This window comes from Bos taurus, chromosome 22 (genome assembly GCF_002263795.3).
Source record: "Bos taurus isolate L1 Dominette 01449 registration number 42190680 breed Hereford chromosome 22, ARS-UCD2.0, whole genome shotgun sequence".
NCBI lineage: Eukaryota > Metazoa > Chordata > Mammalia > Artiodactyla > Bovidae > Bos > Bos taurus.
Genome location: NC_037349.1, coordinates 14,440,434 through 14,456,948, shown reverse-complemented (window position 1 = coordinate 14,456,948; position 16,515 = coordinate 14,440,434). Strand labels below are relative to the sequence as shown.

Genomic DNA, 16,515 nt, shown 5'->3' with positions numbered 1-16,515 from the left:
CGGCATCTCCATGCCCCTTTTAGCCAGGAAGCTTTTGACGTGGGGTGGGGTGGGGTCCTCAATGCTTAACTGGTGAGAAAACGGTGAAAACCAACTGGAAGCCAAATCTGCATATCTGAAACTGTCAACGAACATTATTTCCAACAAGAGTGTGAAACCAAACGGCGCAGACAAGGTGAGAGTTGGGCAGAAACTTCGATAAAAACGCAACTAGATGCATTACGAGGCTCCTTGCTGCTGTTGCGCACACCAGCCCTCACCGTTCCCACTCGCAGCCCCTCCAGTGCCGGCTCCAAACACTTGTCCCGAGGATCCCTCAAGGAGAGAAACAAGCCAGAGCTCCGTTACAATGTGCCTGAAGAGCAGGTGCTGCCAGTGCACTGGGTGGGTGGGGCGTGGATCCCCCTGTTCCCAGGACACTGGGAAGGTGTGACTGACACAGGTGTCTATGAGAACTTGAACTTGACAGTGTGCACAGGGCCCTGCGGGGAGTTCCCCGCTGCTGCAGCCCACAGCACCATGGCGTGTTATTTTCATTACACCTGTTTTATGTCAGAAGAAACAGAGCCTCAGGGAGAGGGGCGAGGGACCAAACTACCCTGAGCATCGCTACGGGCTGGGCGCACGGCTCAAGACTCAGTGCTCCCATCTCTAACCTTCAGGACAATTCTATTACACAGTGTGTTCATCTCAGACAGTTCAGCTCTGGACGGTAGGTCTCACAATCCCAAAGCTGCGACTCCTTGCCCTTTGGTGGTCTCTCCTCAACCTCCAGGTCCCTCCCCAGACCCCCTCCTGCAGCCCCACCATTCCCCAGTCCTCACTGACTCCCCCATCCCCGGCAGGGAGAGGCCCCTTACCGGTGATGGTGCAGGCATCTCGGTACCCTCTGCAGCTGGGCGCATCTTCCACGGCCTCGCTCACATAGTGCTCCTCGGGGATGCCCAGGCCGCAGGCTAGGACTGCATGGTTGCACGCCTCCGAAGGGGGCACAGAGTTGGCCAAAGCGTCGTCGTGCAGAGCTGTGGCGTCCAGCTTGGCAGGTTTCACGGGGAGGTGCCCACTGCCATCGGTGGCCCCGCTGCTGGAGTCTGGGGCAGTCGGGCAGACAGCCCCCAGGAGGTCGGGCACACTGGCAGCAGCTCCTCACGGGGAACCTAAGGGACAAGCCAGAGAGAGGAGCACGGTGACTTAGAATCTCTGAAAAAAATGAACAAAATCTTCAGAAAATAAGAGCCCTGAGCTGATAAGTGATCACATTGCAAATTCTGTTTCCTTCGAGCCAAGGTATTTCCAATTGAATTCTTCAGTTCCGATAAAGAATTACAAGTGAAGTTCTACTCAACCACTTAGGGACCAGTACAGACTGAGATACAGGGCATGTGGCTTCATTTACTAACTGAAACCTGTCTGAAAGCAGCTCTAAGCAAATGGACAGACTGGACCACAGCTAAGATGAGGGCGCCTACCCTGATATGGGGCTCCCCAGGTGGCTCAGCAGTAAAGAAATGCCTGGCAGTGCAGGAGATGTGGGTTTGATCCCTGGGTCAGGAAGATCCCCTGGAGAAGGAAATGGCAACCCACTCCAGTATTCTTGCCTGGGAAATCCCATGGAGAGAGGGGCCTGGTGGGCTACAATCCATGGAGTCACAAAGAGTTGAACACGACTTCGCAGCTACACAACAACAACCCTGAAATGACCATACCCAGGCCACTTGGCAGCCACACGGAGTGTGGGAAGAGCTGGGTGTGAGCATTCTGTACAAGACACAGATCCATCTCTCTGTGTTCGCTCAGTCACCCAGTGAGCATCTGACTCTTAGTCCACCTCTTACCAGTCTCATTTTTACAGCTGAAGGACAGGGGTCCTCAGAGAGCTTCAGAAGTTTCCAAAGGTCACGGAGCCAGGTGTGAACTAAGAAAAGGGATAGGAACTCCGTGGGAAAATGATCCTAGGCACCTGGCCACTGCCCCTCACTCTAGTGTATGCAGACATTTCCAAGACTTCACACGGGGTTCAGGAACAAAATGGTCGCAGCCCTGGATGCTCTCTGGCTCCAGCCAACCCTGGCACACCAAGCAAAAGGCTTCTTTCAGGCAGAGGAAACAAACGAGGCTTAAGCAAAGTGAGGGTGGACAGCCCTGAGAGATGAAAGCGCCTCTGTCTTACTCGGTTCTACTTGGGGAGCCTGCGGGAAGCAGAGATTTTTCTTAGCAGAGGAGTGAGAAATCCTGCAACCGGGTCAAATTGTCAGCAAAAGAGGGGCCAGGAAAGGAAGCAGGGAAAAAGAACACAAGCAGGCCAGCGGTTTTGCATTTGAGCTGAGGGGGTTATCCTGCCTCTCGCTGGGGCCCGTGGCCCAGGTGCCTGCCTCACTCTTCTCCTCCACTCGTGGTCCACGATTCCAGCCCCCAGGCTGTCAGAGAAGACTGGAGTTGCTCAAGCCTAATCCAGTTTGCTGCCAACAGAAAACATGTATGCATCTTCCTACAGTTTCCTTCTTCTCCAGCATGGGATTTTTTTTGCAGCTCAGAACTTGAGCTAAAACCCCCCAGAGCTGTGTGACACTGGGGGGATAGTGTTGCTCCTCCAGATCTCAGCTGCACCATCATGAACAAAGAAGGGACTGAATGAGCATCAGAAAACCAGTGGCCTTGCAGCTGAGCCACGCCAGGAACCCCAAATGCAGGTAGGCGGAGCTGCAGGAGGGTGTCTGTGTCCTCGTCAGCCCTTGCCCCAATCCCCAGTGATATTAGCATGAACCTTCTGCCACCCACGTGGAGGTGACCTCTGGCAGGAGAGTCAAGTGACACTGTGCAGACAGAGCTGCCCTCTGTGAACATGAATCACCCATTTCCCAAGAGATAAAGGAAGAAGTTCCTCAAGGATAAACTTCCTCCAGGCTGTCAGAAGGAAACCAGAACAGAACTTTGGGGCTGGAGGCCCAACAGGTGACAAGGAGAAACCCATGCTGGAGGATGGGGGAACCCCTCCAGGATCAGCCAGGTTCCTGAGCTTTCAAGGTTTATGTTCTGTGGGGGGGCAGAGGCAGCCAATATATCCAGGGACTAACTTACCATCACAGTTCAGCAATTCTGAACCAACAGGTCGCAGAACAGCAAAAGTTTTCATCAAGGGACAAATTGTTTACCAGGACCATATAGCCCTCTACTTCTACTATGACAAACTGCCACAAATTTAGTGTTCTGAAATAGTCATTCATCAAGTTAAGACTGCTATAGGTTATAGCAGTCCAATAGGAGCCTTGCCAGGCGGGCTCCAGTCAAGGCATCAGCAAGGCTGAGCTCCTTCCTGGAGCTACAGGGAAGAACTCATATCCAGGCTTATTCAGATTGTTGGCAAAAATCAGCTACTTGTGGCTGCAGGACTGACGATCATATTTCCACGTTGGCTGTCAGCCTGGGGCTGGTCTTTGTTGCTCGGGGCTGCCTGTGTTCCTTCTCATGCTTTCCATCGGCTCCAAAAGGCCTCTCTCCAGTCCCTGCACGTGACCCCTACGTCTCAGAGCCAGCAAAGGCGTGTTGAGTCCACATGCTCTATCTGCTTCTGCTGCATCTTTCTAACCTCCTCTCCTGTTCTTTTCTGTTTTCAAAGGCTCATGTGATTACACTTACATAATCCAGGACAATCTCCCTATCTTAAAGTTATGTGATTAATAACTTTATTTCCATCTGCAAAGTCCGCTCATAGCAGTACCTAGATCACTGCTTGACTGATTAACCAGGGGATAGGAATCTTGATAGAACAACTTGAGATTCTGCCTCCCTCAAGGGCCTTTGGTTCTAAAAGAAACAGCGTGCTTTAGAAGCCCCCACATTTCTCCAAGCCTAGTGAGAAGGCAAACCAGTCAGCCCACAGCCACTCAGACCCTTTTGGTCCTAGAGGAAGATTTAGATCCAACGATGGGTACCACACAGGACTGGGTGTGGTACCCTACCATTCCCTACAGACTTCAGGGGTCAGGTCCCAGATAGACTCATCTATAAAACGTGGGTACCACCAACCAGTTGTCAAGTTGCTGGAAGAAGCAGACACAACAAAAGCAGATAGTCTGCCGGGCCTAGGACAGCAGGCCTGAAACTGAATTAAAAGTTAGGAGACCTGCCCTAAGGATCATAAGCATTTAAGCACCTGAATGCACAGCGGAGGCATTTTTTCAATACTTATTTTTATCTTAGGAATAATAACATTAGGCCAGGGAACTTGCAGGCTGTGGATGGTCCTAAAGGAAAAGAGTCATTTGAAATCAGGGTGAACACTCCAGAACCTTGACACCTGCTTCAGGATGACTTGCTTACAACCTATTAATATCTTGACTATGGCATGACTGGCACCAGGGCTTCCCTCTCTCTGGCCAGGGCAATGTGCTTTGTTGCCATCTTCAACTACTTCTCTGAGCAAACTGCTGCCTGCTTCAAACGTGGTAAGATGAACATGTGCTTTTTCAAAGTGCAGAGAGCCCCAGCATTCCTTGCAAAATGAGCTGCACTGGGCTTGGTCTTTTATATACAGGACCTTGTTCAAGGTTCACAGCCTATAAAGTAATATCAGTATCTGCTTTTTACAGGAGAGAAAACAGGCTCAGAGAGATTAAATAACTTACCCAGGATTTGAACCTAGATTTTTTTTTCCCTTTATCATATTTTTTCATTGAAGTTTAGTTGATTTACAATGTTATATTAATTTCTGATATACAGCAAAGTGATTCAGTATACATATATACATTCTTTTTCATATTCTTCTCCATTATGGTTTATTACAGGATATTGAATATAGTTCCCTGTGCTACACAGTAGGACCCTGTTGTTTACCCATTCTATATATAAATGCTTACATCTGTTAACCCCAATGTCCCACTCCATTCCTCCCCCAACACCTTCCCCTTCGGCAACCATAAGTCTGTTCTCTATGTCTCTGAGTCCGTTTTGCAGATGTTTGCGTCACATTTTAGAGTCCACATGTATGAACCTAGATTTAAATGGCTCCAAAGATGCTGCACTATTAGAGGTGTGGATATATCGTGCTTATGTGTTTAAAGTTGTTCTATGTCCAACGGAGAATCAGATGTTTCATGGGATCTTGACCAATGATCGTTCTCTTGCATCTGTCCACTGTCTTTAAAAACAAGGCTCTTGCCATAACAGAGGCAAAGGGACTCAAAACCCCATTGAGACCACTCAATTCCTTACAAGAAATACGCATGCCTCAGATAGCCCAGAGATGGGGTCTGGCCTCCAGGGTCATGCCGGGCTGGCTCACAGCTGATGGGCGACCGTACTGGTTTGCTCCTCTTCTACCACCTCATCTGACCTTTCTGGCCAGCTCCTTAAATAACGGGACAAGGGGCTAAAGAGTGGAAAACATGATGTAAGAGTTGAACAGCTGGAGAGGGAGGAGATGAGCTGCAGTTTTGCAGCAATAGTGCAGAACTAGCCAAAAGCAGCCACTGGCCCTACAGGAGGATACTGCTCACTGAGGGCTTTCACATGGGCATAATGCCCTTTGTCCTCTAAAATAAATCTACAGCATAGCTTGGTAGATCTCCTCATTTTGTGAGGTAGGGGTGGGGAATGGGGGTAGGGAAAAGTTAAGCAACTTGCTCAAAGTTTTCTTCATAAAACTGGCAAGAAGCAGGACTAGAAGCATTTCTTATTTACTCAAAAATTTCAACTACTGCTACACCATGACGCTGCACAAGGAAGGAGCAGTTTGGGAGAGGGCATATGTGACTACCCACAGAACGAGTAAGAAGACTTGGAACAGCTAATATCAGCAACTATGGCTTCCCTGGTGGCTCAGAGGGTAAAAAGTCTGTCTGCAATGCAGGAGACCTGGGTTCAATCCTTGGGGTTGAAATTGGTATAATTTAAGGTCTAAATACGGAGAAGGCAATGGCAACCCACTCCAGTACTCTTGCCTGGAAAATCCCATGGACGGAGGAGCCTGGTAGGCTACAGTCCATGGGATCGCAAAGAGTCAGACACGACTGAGTGACTTCACTTTCACAGCCAGAAAGTCGGAGCCATGTTGGGAACCAAAGGCACAGGAAAGGAGATGCCCTATGGTCTCCAGGAGGGCTATCGTGGCCTTCTGTGAAGTCCTATGAGACCCTTGAGGGTCCCTAGAAAAGGAGAGGCCGGGACAGCTGGAGACTAAGACTAGAATGACTGAAGGAAGAGCTTGAGCATGGAATGGGGGCTACACACTTGTACCCATCACATGTCACCAATGCCTGTGCCGTCACATGCATACAGCACTTGCACCTCACGCACGAACCCAACAGGCGTGCCCGACACATGTGCAGCTGCCGTCACGTGCCCTTGTCACGTGTCCCCGCCACGTGTTGCTGACCCATGCAGCAGAGATGTGCGCCCGTCACACGCCCCTGACCCGTGCACGGGATAGGTGCACCCATCACGTGAGCGGCTCCTATATATGCACCTAGTATGTGTGGGACGCCCCTGTGTCTTTCCTCCCTTGCTCTCTCTCTCTCTTCCACACGTTCTCATGCCTAGGCACCCACATACACATGTGAAATAAATTTCATTCTTAAGGCTATACTGTTCTCCAGCTCTGAAGGTGAATCTCACCCCACCCCACCCACCCCACTATTTTTTTTAAATCAAGAATCACTCAAAGAAAACTTCCGTCACTCAAGGCAATGACTCTGACCAAGCTTAGTCCCATAACTCAACCTTCTCTTTCTAAACTGTGCTAAGGACAGAAACAAATCCACCAACAAAGCCACTGTCCCCTACAGATCCCTAAGAAGTAAGGAGAAATCTATTTCATCCATCAGGTCTCACTGAATGAAAACTGTCATGTGACCAAATTCCCTGGTTTCCAAAAATAATTCTGCTGCAACCCACAGAACAGAAGTGCCCAGCTACGCTGCCTTCTGCAAGCCCTGCCACATCTCCTGAAAAAAGGAGAATAAAAAGGCAGCACGCTCTAACAGTCTTATGTAACAGTCCCGGTCTATCCGGCTGGCGGCAGCAGATTTATAACGCACCATAAATAGCTCCCTCTCTGGGGAAAGGAGACCAAGTAGGGAGGCTGTGCTGTGGAGCCTCTCCTCTTTCGTCCCCAACGGAACCTTCATGTGTCTTCCAGCACAAAGTAAGTTCAGGGAGACCAGCTGGCCCACGTCCAGCACAGATATAAGTTACCTACGAGACCCTAAAAGCTGAGCAAGATGTTAAGGGAGCACTGTCTCCCAAGTTAGCATAGGAACCACATGCTCCCCTGCAGACAGGCTCCCCAATATGCCTACAGGGCTGCTCTGTGCTTCCAAGCCAAACTGGGGGGATACAGTGCTCTCTGGACATTTCATTCTGCCAGCCAGGGAATGTAAGGCCAGCCTGATGGGTGGCAGGTAGGCTGGAGATGGTTCTTGGTGGAGCATCCCCACCCGTATGCTCCCTGCCCCAATTCTAAACCCCTGTCAGAAAATTCAGATCTGCAGAGGAGTCCTCTCCATATCTCCAAGTCCAGGGAGGAGTCCAGCCTTTGACTAGAGGCTGGTCAAAGTCAGACAGGGTGGCAAGAACGGGAACTTCATCCCAAGCCCCTGTAGGGTGGCTTGCTGGAAATCTCTGTGATTCCAGAATAGAAAGATGTTGCTATGAAGAAAGAAAACATCCCCTGAGAAAACCTACATGTCCCAAACAAGGAAGCCCTGCAGTCAACATTGTGTACGCCGCCACTTCGAAGGGGTGAGGGACATCTGGGGAGCAAGAAATGGGGAGAGAGAGAGTTGGGCTCCACGGGCAAGGCAAGTGCATGAGGCCAGAGTCAGTAATAAACCATGTACAGCTAGAACAGCAGCTGTGGTGCTGTCACGCTTGGGGATAAAGTTAATACAATAACCAGAGTGAGAAAGAGGCCTAGGAATGTGGGGCGAGGGTGGGAGAGGAAGAGGGAAGAGAACAGGTCTCTGTACATGACCCCTCCCTGGGTCCTGTCTCTCACTGCACTCACTCCCCAGGTGGAGTCTGGAGTTTAAAAACTCATAATGACTCCAACAAGGAAAAGAGCACGAACGGTTCCCATTTATTGCAGTGACTGTGGCTGTGAGCCCGGCCAGGCCTGGGTGCACTACCCCAGGGAATGCTGACCTAAAACTCACAAGACCTGCAGGCCGGCATCATGCCCCTCCTCCAGTTGTTGGCAGGGAAACTGGGGCTGGAGGTTTCTCCCCACAGTCCCAAGAACCTAGAGGTGGGGCTGGTGTTGAACCCAAGGGTGTTTAATGCCTTAGCACATGGCAAACATACCAATAAATACAAACATCAATTTAGTTCATGGTATCCTTTTCTTGGGCTTCCATGGTGGCGCTAGTGGTAAAAAAAAAAAAAAAACACACAACCCACCTGCCAATGCAGGAGATGGGTTCAATCCCTGGGTCAGGAAGATCCCTTAGAGGAGGGCATGGCAATCCATTCCAGTTTTCTTGACTGGAAAATACTTGGACAGAGGAGCCTAGTGGGCCATAGTCCACAGGGTCACAAAGAGTCAGACACGACTGAAGCAACAGCACATTCAGCACATCCTTCTCTTACCACTTATATAGATCTGAAATTTTTCAAAAAACCAGGTGGGATATAAAAAAGCAATCCTACGTGAAAAATAAAAATTTAAGATTATAAGAGAATGTCAATAACAAGACAAATGCTTTCAAAGAAAGTATGAGGATTATTTTATACTGAAAAAATGTTAACTTCCCCAATAAAAATGCTCATGTAGGGAATCATTATGAGAGAAAATTCAAATAGTAGTTTTCAGGAGAAAAATCACAAGTAATCAGAGAAACAAAAATGAAAACAAGTATGAGACACTCTTTTGCCATCTATCCCACTGCACACTTTTTCCCCCTACTTATAATCTGTGCTGCTGATCATGCAGGTTATGAGGTGGTTCATGCTCAGGAGCATGCATCAAAAGCAGTTCCAAATGCATTCTTTTTAATGGCTGAGTAATACTCCATTGTGTATATGTACCACAGCTTTCTTATCCATTTGTCTGCTGATGGACATCTAGGCTGCTTCCACGTCCTGGCTGTTATAAACAGTGCTGGGATGAACATTGGGGTACACGTGTCTCTTTCAATTCTGGTTTCCTCAGTGTGTATGCCCAGCAGTGGGACTGCTGGGTTGTATATCAGTTCTATTTCCAGTTTTTTAAGGAATCTCCACACTGTTCTCCATAGTGGCTCTATTAGTTTGCATTCCCACCAACAGTGTAAGAGGATTCCCTTTTCTCCGCACCTTCTCCAGCATTTATTGTTTGTAGATTTTTTGATAGCAGCCATTCTCACTGGCATGAGATGGTACCTCATTGTGGTTTTGATTTGCATTTCTCTGATAATGAGTGATGTTGAACATCTTTTCATGTGTTTGTTAGCCATCTGTATGTCTTTTTTGGATAAATGTCTGTTTAGTTCTTTGGTCCATTTTTTGATTGGGTCGTTTATTTTTCTGGAATTGAGCTGCAGGAGCTGCTTGTATATTTTTGAGATTAATTCTTTGTACACCCATGGCTGATTCATGTGAATGTATAGCAAAAACCACTACAATATTATAAAGTAATTAGCCTCCAATTAAAATAAATAAATTAATTTACAAAAAAGAGCAGTTCCACTTCTGCAATAATTTCCTAAGGAAAAACCATAACTGTGTGCAGAGACTGACCTTTCCCCCTTCGGCACTAAGTCACAATGAGGAACCAGAAAACAAAGTTGTCTAATAATACAGATTTCAATAAAATAAAGCATGGTCCAACCATATAACAGGCCTGCACATGTCCCATTTCTAATGATACTGCAGAGAAACCCAGGCAAACCAAGAAGAGATACTCGGGATAGAATGAATGGGGGAAAAGGCAGATCACAAAACAGTGTATAGAATATAGTGTCTCTGTTTTAATAAAAACAAGATGCATAAAATATAATTGAAGTGTATGTCCAGTAGAATTTTATCTCTGCAAGCATCCTTTCCCCATCCACAGAACTACACCCAAACAATCTTGTCATCCCTCCTTATTAGGTCCTTGGCTGTCCTCCAGCACGACAGTCCAGCCCCGACCTCTCCATGCTTCAGCACTGATTGTGGCATCATCTGACCAGCCCACACATTTAAACAGCCTGGCTATGAGCACATTTCCTCACCCCAGCCACACAGGCGCAACTGCATTTCCTAAAACACACCCACTATAAGCTCAACCCCTCCGGGGACAGAAAGACACAGCTGCCATGAGTCACCATGGGATGTTGGACAAGTTAAAGTCAGTTAAGCCTCAGTTTTCTCATCTACAAAATGGGAAGTAATATTAATTCCTAACAGTGCAAGGCTCTCATGGGGATGAAAGGAGCTAATACCCTATAGTCAAAATTCCCTCTAGTGAAAGTGAAAGTTGCTCAGTCATGTCCAACTCTTTGCAACCCCATGAACTATACAGTCCATGGAATTCTCCAGGCCAGAATACTGGAGTGGGTAGCTGTTCCCTTGTCCAGGGAATCTTCTCAACCCAGGGATTGAACCCAGGTAGCCCTTAGTAAATGCTCAATAAATAATAGCTCTGCTCAGAAACCCTCTGAAAGTAGGGGTGAACCTGTTGAGGAAATGGGGACTCTATGTCAACAGGCATTTTCCACAATCAGGCTTTATAAAAAGTCCAAGGACACACAATTTGTATTCCATGCCTTGTATGGTTTGGGAAGAAATGAGTAAAAGAGAGACTTATTTCTAATTTTTCACTGTTGTGTCCCCAGTACCTGGGAAACAGTAAAAGCTGGGGTGTAGACTTAATTAAATGATGTGGCCTTTACGCTCAAACCTACTGAACATAACCAACCCAACTGTTCTGTCTTAGCCACAACTACACGACAGGCTACTCACAATGCTGATGACCAAAAAGTATAATGGCTTTCCACTGAGTCAGCCATTATATCAGGAAATGAGAAGGAAATGTTTGAGGGGCTTCTTGAGTGACAGAAATACCATCAACCAGGATCATCGCATGGTCAACCTCTGAAATTAACTCGTAAAACTTCAAGGGGGAAATTGCATCTAGACATCAAAGGAGGACAGGAAGTTTTTGTTTTAAATTGTGTCTCGAAGAAAGATTCTTTCCATTTCCATATCGGCTTCTCCATGTGCGCTGACCTACAGTGAAATCATAGCCTTGTGTTTTTGAAAACAGATTCCGCAGCTATGGAAACAGAAGTTGTCGCTTACGCTGACTTCACTGTAGGATCAAGTAAGAAGAAACATCTCAGCTTGGACACGGCTACTTAGCTGCAAATATTGTTCTTTGCAATAAAATGTGCTTAACTGTAATCAATAAATAAAGCCCTTAAATTCCTAATCCTCTAGATAAACTGTACCACATAAAAGTTCATTTGGCTAACAATTCATACTTCAGGCACATGTGTAGTCAAAAGGTGTCCCATTCCTGATTTTATTAATTCTAAATAATCCCCAAGAGGCAATTGGGCCCCACTTGGTCCACACTCAAAGTCAGATTCTAGACTCAAACCAGCTTGATGGCAAAGAACAAATTTTCCACATAGCACTGATGCAGGCATGTGGAAATTGCAAGAGAGGAATGGGGCATCTTAGCTCAATTTTCATCATCTTAGCTCAATTTTTAATATCCACTTTCAGTAAGTAACCCAAGCAGACCTTGCTATTACTCATGAAGTAGCAAAAAATAATTAGGAATGCATGGTATTGAGAGCAGAAGCCAAAAGTCTCTATATAAGAACATCCCAGGAAGCAATGAGGTCAGAGATCAGAGCCACCAAGGGGCTGAATCAGGAAACACACTCTCCCCTCCCAGAAAAAGGCACTCAATTAGTCTTTCTGACTGAAATTAACAAGGCTGTTACTAAGAAACTGGTCAAAACAGACAAGCAGTCACTGAGTGAATTTGACAGTTGCGCCTTCAGTCACAGAGCTTCGTGGGATGGCAGGAGGTCCCTAGGGTGAGGGACCATGATAAGCACAATGTATAAATGCAGCAGCAAGACAGGAAGTGAAAAGAGGAAACACGCCCGCTAGGAATGGGATGGTGGGGGGCGGGGGATGGGGCAGGAGGTGGGAGGGGGGTGGGAGGGCAGGAGCAGGGAGGACTGAGTCATCCCTAAGCAGAAGAGGGCTGGCGCCTCACTAGTCCCCACCAGACACCACCTTCCAAGGGTGCCAAATGCAGGAGGCCGCACAGAGGCACCACTTCTGCCTGCTCACGACCTTGCTCAGAGGGACCCATATCCACATGCAACTTTATTTATCAAGTCCGGTTCTCTCTCTCCCCCCATCATCTTTCCAACACAGAGCACGCAGCATCTCTCGACAGCTGCGGCAGGTCTAACACACCTCACAGCTTCTTCACAAGTGAAAGCTGAACAGCAGACCCAGCTAAGATGTTTGATGCTCAACGTCAAAACGACACCACCTGCATGACCTCAGGAGAACTGATGGGGCCACACTTTTACAACTGTGTTATGTTTTGCCTACATTGTGCTTTCAATTTGTGAACTAATTGCCAAGTCTTAAAAATCATTAAGTGTTAACACCAAAAAACAATCTGGATTTCTCAGCTCCTCTTGATAAATCTGGAGAGCTGGCAACTTCAGGCTCACGTTCCTGAGATTTTACTGAGAAGGAACAGTTGGTTAGGAGCTAGAAAGTACCATGTACCGCTCCCTAGTACATGGTACCCAGTTGGTCTCATTCCTTTGTGTTATCTACCTGGCCTCCATTAGCATGTTCTATAGAAAAAAAGAGGGGCAGTGTCCTGGAATCTTTGCTTCCACTAAGACAGAATGACTTCCCTCTTTTATACATCATTTTGCAAAATTCCAGTTATCTCTGGAATACGGATAGGTTTTAGATAAAGTTGCAATTAGCTTATTGTTTATACTTACAATTATGACATATAACCCAACATACAAGACTTTTTAAAGAAATCCTTAAGCTTCACATAATGAGACTTTTCTCCAACTAATTTTACTGTTCAATTTACAGTCTGAATTTTACAGGAGAATTGTATTAGACCTTCAAAGACTAGATAATTCTAATTACAGTTAAATTGTTTCAGAGTATAGGAAATAAAAAAAATCAATCTTATTAAGCAAATATAACACTGACATCTAAGCCAGATAAATATAGCACAAAACAGTGCTGCTATGGAACAATGGGGCATGTGTCGTTTTCAATTATGGTTTTCTCTGGGTATATGCACAGTAGTGGGATTGCTGGGTCAGGTAATTTTATTCCTAGTTTTCTAAAGAATCTCCATACTATCTCTATAGTGGCTCTGTCAATTTACCTTCCCATCAACCGGGCAAGAAAATCCCTTTTCTCCACACTCTCTCCAGCACTTATTGTTTGTATATTTTTTGAGGATGGCCATTCTGACCAGTGCGAGGTGATACCTCATTGTGGTTTTGATCTGTATTTCTCTAATGAGCAATGTTGAGCACCTTCTCATGTGTTTGTTGGCCATTTGTATATCTTCTCTGGAGAAATGTTTAGATCTTCCTCCCACTTTTAGAAGATGCAATGGAAGATAAAATGCCAAGTAAGACAGCAAAGTATAATACTCAGAAGTACATGGAGCAAGGTATAGGTAAAACATAGGCAAACATTTTAAAAATCACACAAAGTTATTCATTATGACACAAATTAATTGTAAGAGTAAAATACTGGAAGCAATCTCAGTGTTTCTGTATAGGAGTTCGTTCAACCAAACAATGGAATACCATGCAGCAGTAAAGAAAAAATATAGCGGGAAAGTGAAAGTAAAGTCGCTCAGTTGTGTCCAACTCTTTGCAATCCCATGGACTGTAGTCTACCAGGCTCCTCCGTCCATGGGATTTTCCAGGCAAGAGTACTGGAGTAGGTTGCCATTTCCTTCTCCAGGGGATCTTCCTGACCTAGGGATCAAACCCAAGTCTCCTGCATTGCAGGCAGATGCTTTACCCTCTGAGCCACCAGGGAAGCCCAGAAAAAATATGGCAGGAAGAGCTCCATAAACACATTCTAGAACAGTCTCTGGAATATACTGTTAAGTGAAAAAGAAAAACATGAAAACATTATTACTTTTCTCTATAAGGAAAAAGGGAAACAAAATATTCACATATAAGTAACCATTTATTTTTACAAAAAGAAACACAGCATAAACTAACAACTGGAAATGGATTCCCTTTGGGAGAGGGTAGGAATACGGTGAAAGAATTAAGAATGTAATGAGCCACCTTTGGGTATAGCTTTTCCTATACTTTGGACTTTGGAGCATGCTAATGTTTTACATAAGCTAAAATTTTAATTAAGTCAATGAAGATGAAGGCTCTAATATTGCATGCAAACAGAAAGAGGTGAACATAACCATAGAGCAAACAGTAGCAACCTTAGCACACAGAAGAAAAGAAAGCATTAATAAAAAAAAATCAGAAAAAAGAAGTGTCAGTGACACTCTTGCACACAATCCTCCATACTGGCTTGATGAGATACATCCTTTATGAGTAAAAAAAGAACTGCAAATAGTAAATTTTGAATTTTATTTAGTAGATGTGTTGATGGTAGTGTTACTGTTGTTCAGTTCGCTAGGTTGTGTTCCTACTCTCCAACCCCATGGACTGTAGCACACCAGGCTTCCCTGTCCTTCACTATCTCCCACAATTTGCTCAGCCTCATGTCCACTGAACCAATGATGCCATTCAACCATCTCATCCTCTATCTCCCCTTTCTCCTGCCTTCAGTCTTTCCCAGCATCAGGGTCTTTTCCAATGATTCTGCTCTTCGCATCAGGTGGCCACTGTATTGGAGCTTCAGCATCAGTCCTTCCAAGAAATATTCATGTAGTAGAATGAGTACAGTCAATTTTTAAATTATTTGGGGGTACAATGTGTAAATATATTGGTGTTGTTTAGAACAAGATTTGAGGGTTGTTAGTTTAGTTGTAAGGGAAGGGAAGGAATTTTTGGCAGAAGCCACAAGAAAACCCTAAAAAAGTTCAACATGGGTGGAACTTAAGATTCAGAGGGTAAAGCTGGAGAGGAGGGGGCAGACACAGGGTACTTGAGCATACAGCTCCACACGGCTACTACTCACACTGTAATCTATGTAATTGTACGCTAAGGTGGCCCTGGTCTCATACCTCATGCTAAAAAGAGCTTGGCCTTCATCCAGGAGGCAAATAATCCAGCATGGCAGACGTTGTCTCAGCTGCAAAGTTCACCCTGAGATACTCATGAGTTAAAGGAAACCATGGGCTCTGATATGAGCCCTTCATGGCCCGGAGGCCAGGAATTCTCAGTATAAACCAGCACCACCAACTGAGATCTGCAGAAAGGCACATGTTTTAAAATCTACTCCAGAACTTCCATAGTTCTGTGACCTCTGATTAGAATCAAACAGCAGTAAAATAAGCAGCCTTTACCCAAAAGAACTACTGAAAAAAATGTGGCTATTTAACCCACTGAAAATGTACCCATTAATATTCTAAGGTAAAATCAATTCATAGATCATTTTCAGAACAGCGTTTTCATTTCTAAACAGTCTAGCACAAATATTTTAATTTCAGTATTTTAGGAAACATTCTGAAAGCTTCTTAAACTGTTTATTTTTTGCTTTTGCATGATGAGTCCATAATAAAGCAAGATACATCCTGCCCTTATTAATCTAGAATCACATGGTAGCTTCCCAGATTCCAGTTGACAACATCCTAAGAGTTCTTAGGAATTACATTTGGGTAATTCACCAAGTTCAGTGTTACAACTAAAAGTCTTCCTGCACTGACTTGGGTCTGACTGTGAGAGAACTCATTTTTTTCTGATGTACCACTACCCAGTCCAGAAGGGTTCTATGACATGTCCCCCAGGTCCTATCTCACCTCGGTCTGGGGTATTTCAGTTATCTATCATGAAACAGCAAACCAGTGCCAAACGTAGGTGCTAAAAATAAAAAAAACAGTGACTCTCACATTTCTGTGGGTGTGGCAGAGGCTCAATTGGACGGTCCTTCTGCTGGTCTCACTTGGGGTCCCTCATGAAGTTGATCAGGTAATAATAGGGTCAGAGCATTTTCAATGAGTTCCCTCACATGTCCAGTAATGTGGCAGGGATGCCTGCAAGACTGGGACCTCTCTCAGGTGGAAACGTGTTGTTTGCATCACTGGGCGAGTCCTCCAGTGGAGGCGGGAGTGTTCAAAGTATGAGGCAGAATTCGCAGATCTCTTTAAACTTGGTCTTGAGAGTTACTCTGTGTCACTTCTGCTACAATCTATTGGTAACAGTAAGTCTCAAGGCCACCCCAGATTCAAAGGGAAAAGATACAGACTCTACTTCTCCACCAGAGAACAATCTGTAGCCCAGCTCAGGGCAAGACATCAACCTTCCCCTTAGACAATAAGGCACAGCTGTGTGGCTCCTGTCTGCCTTCTGTGTTCACCACATGGCTCACACTCTTTCCAAAGAGCAAGAACTCACATCG

The 16,515-nt window shown here is 45.7% G+C and overlaps 1 protein-coding gene across 4 annotated transcripts in view; it reads right to left on the bottom strand.

The window, feature by feature from the left end:
* Positions 1 to 16,515, bottom strand: part of TRAK1 (trafficking kinesin protein 1) — a 155,352-nt gene that overhangs the window by 99,782 nt on the left and 39,055 nt on the right. For all 4 annotated transcript variants that reach the window (XM_024982815.2, XM_024982814.2, XM_024982820.2 and 1 more), the window contains exon 2: positions 861 to 1,157. The gene's annotated coding sequence lies outside the window, so the exon portion shown is untranslated. The remainder of the gene's footprint in view (positions 1 to 860; positions 1,158 to 16,515) is intronic.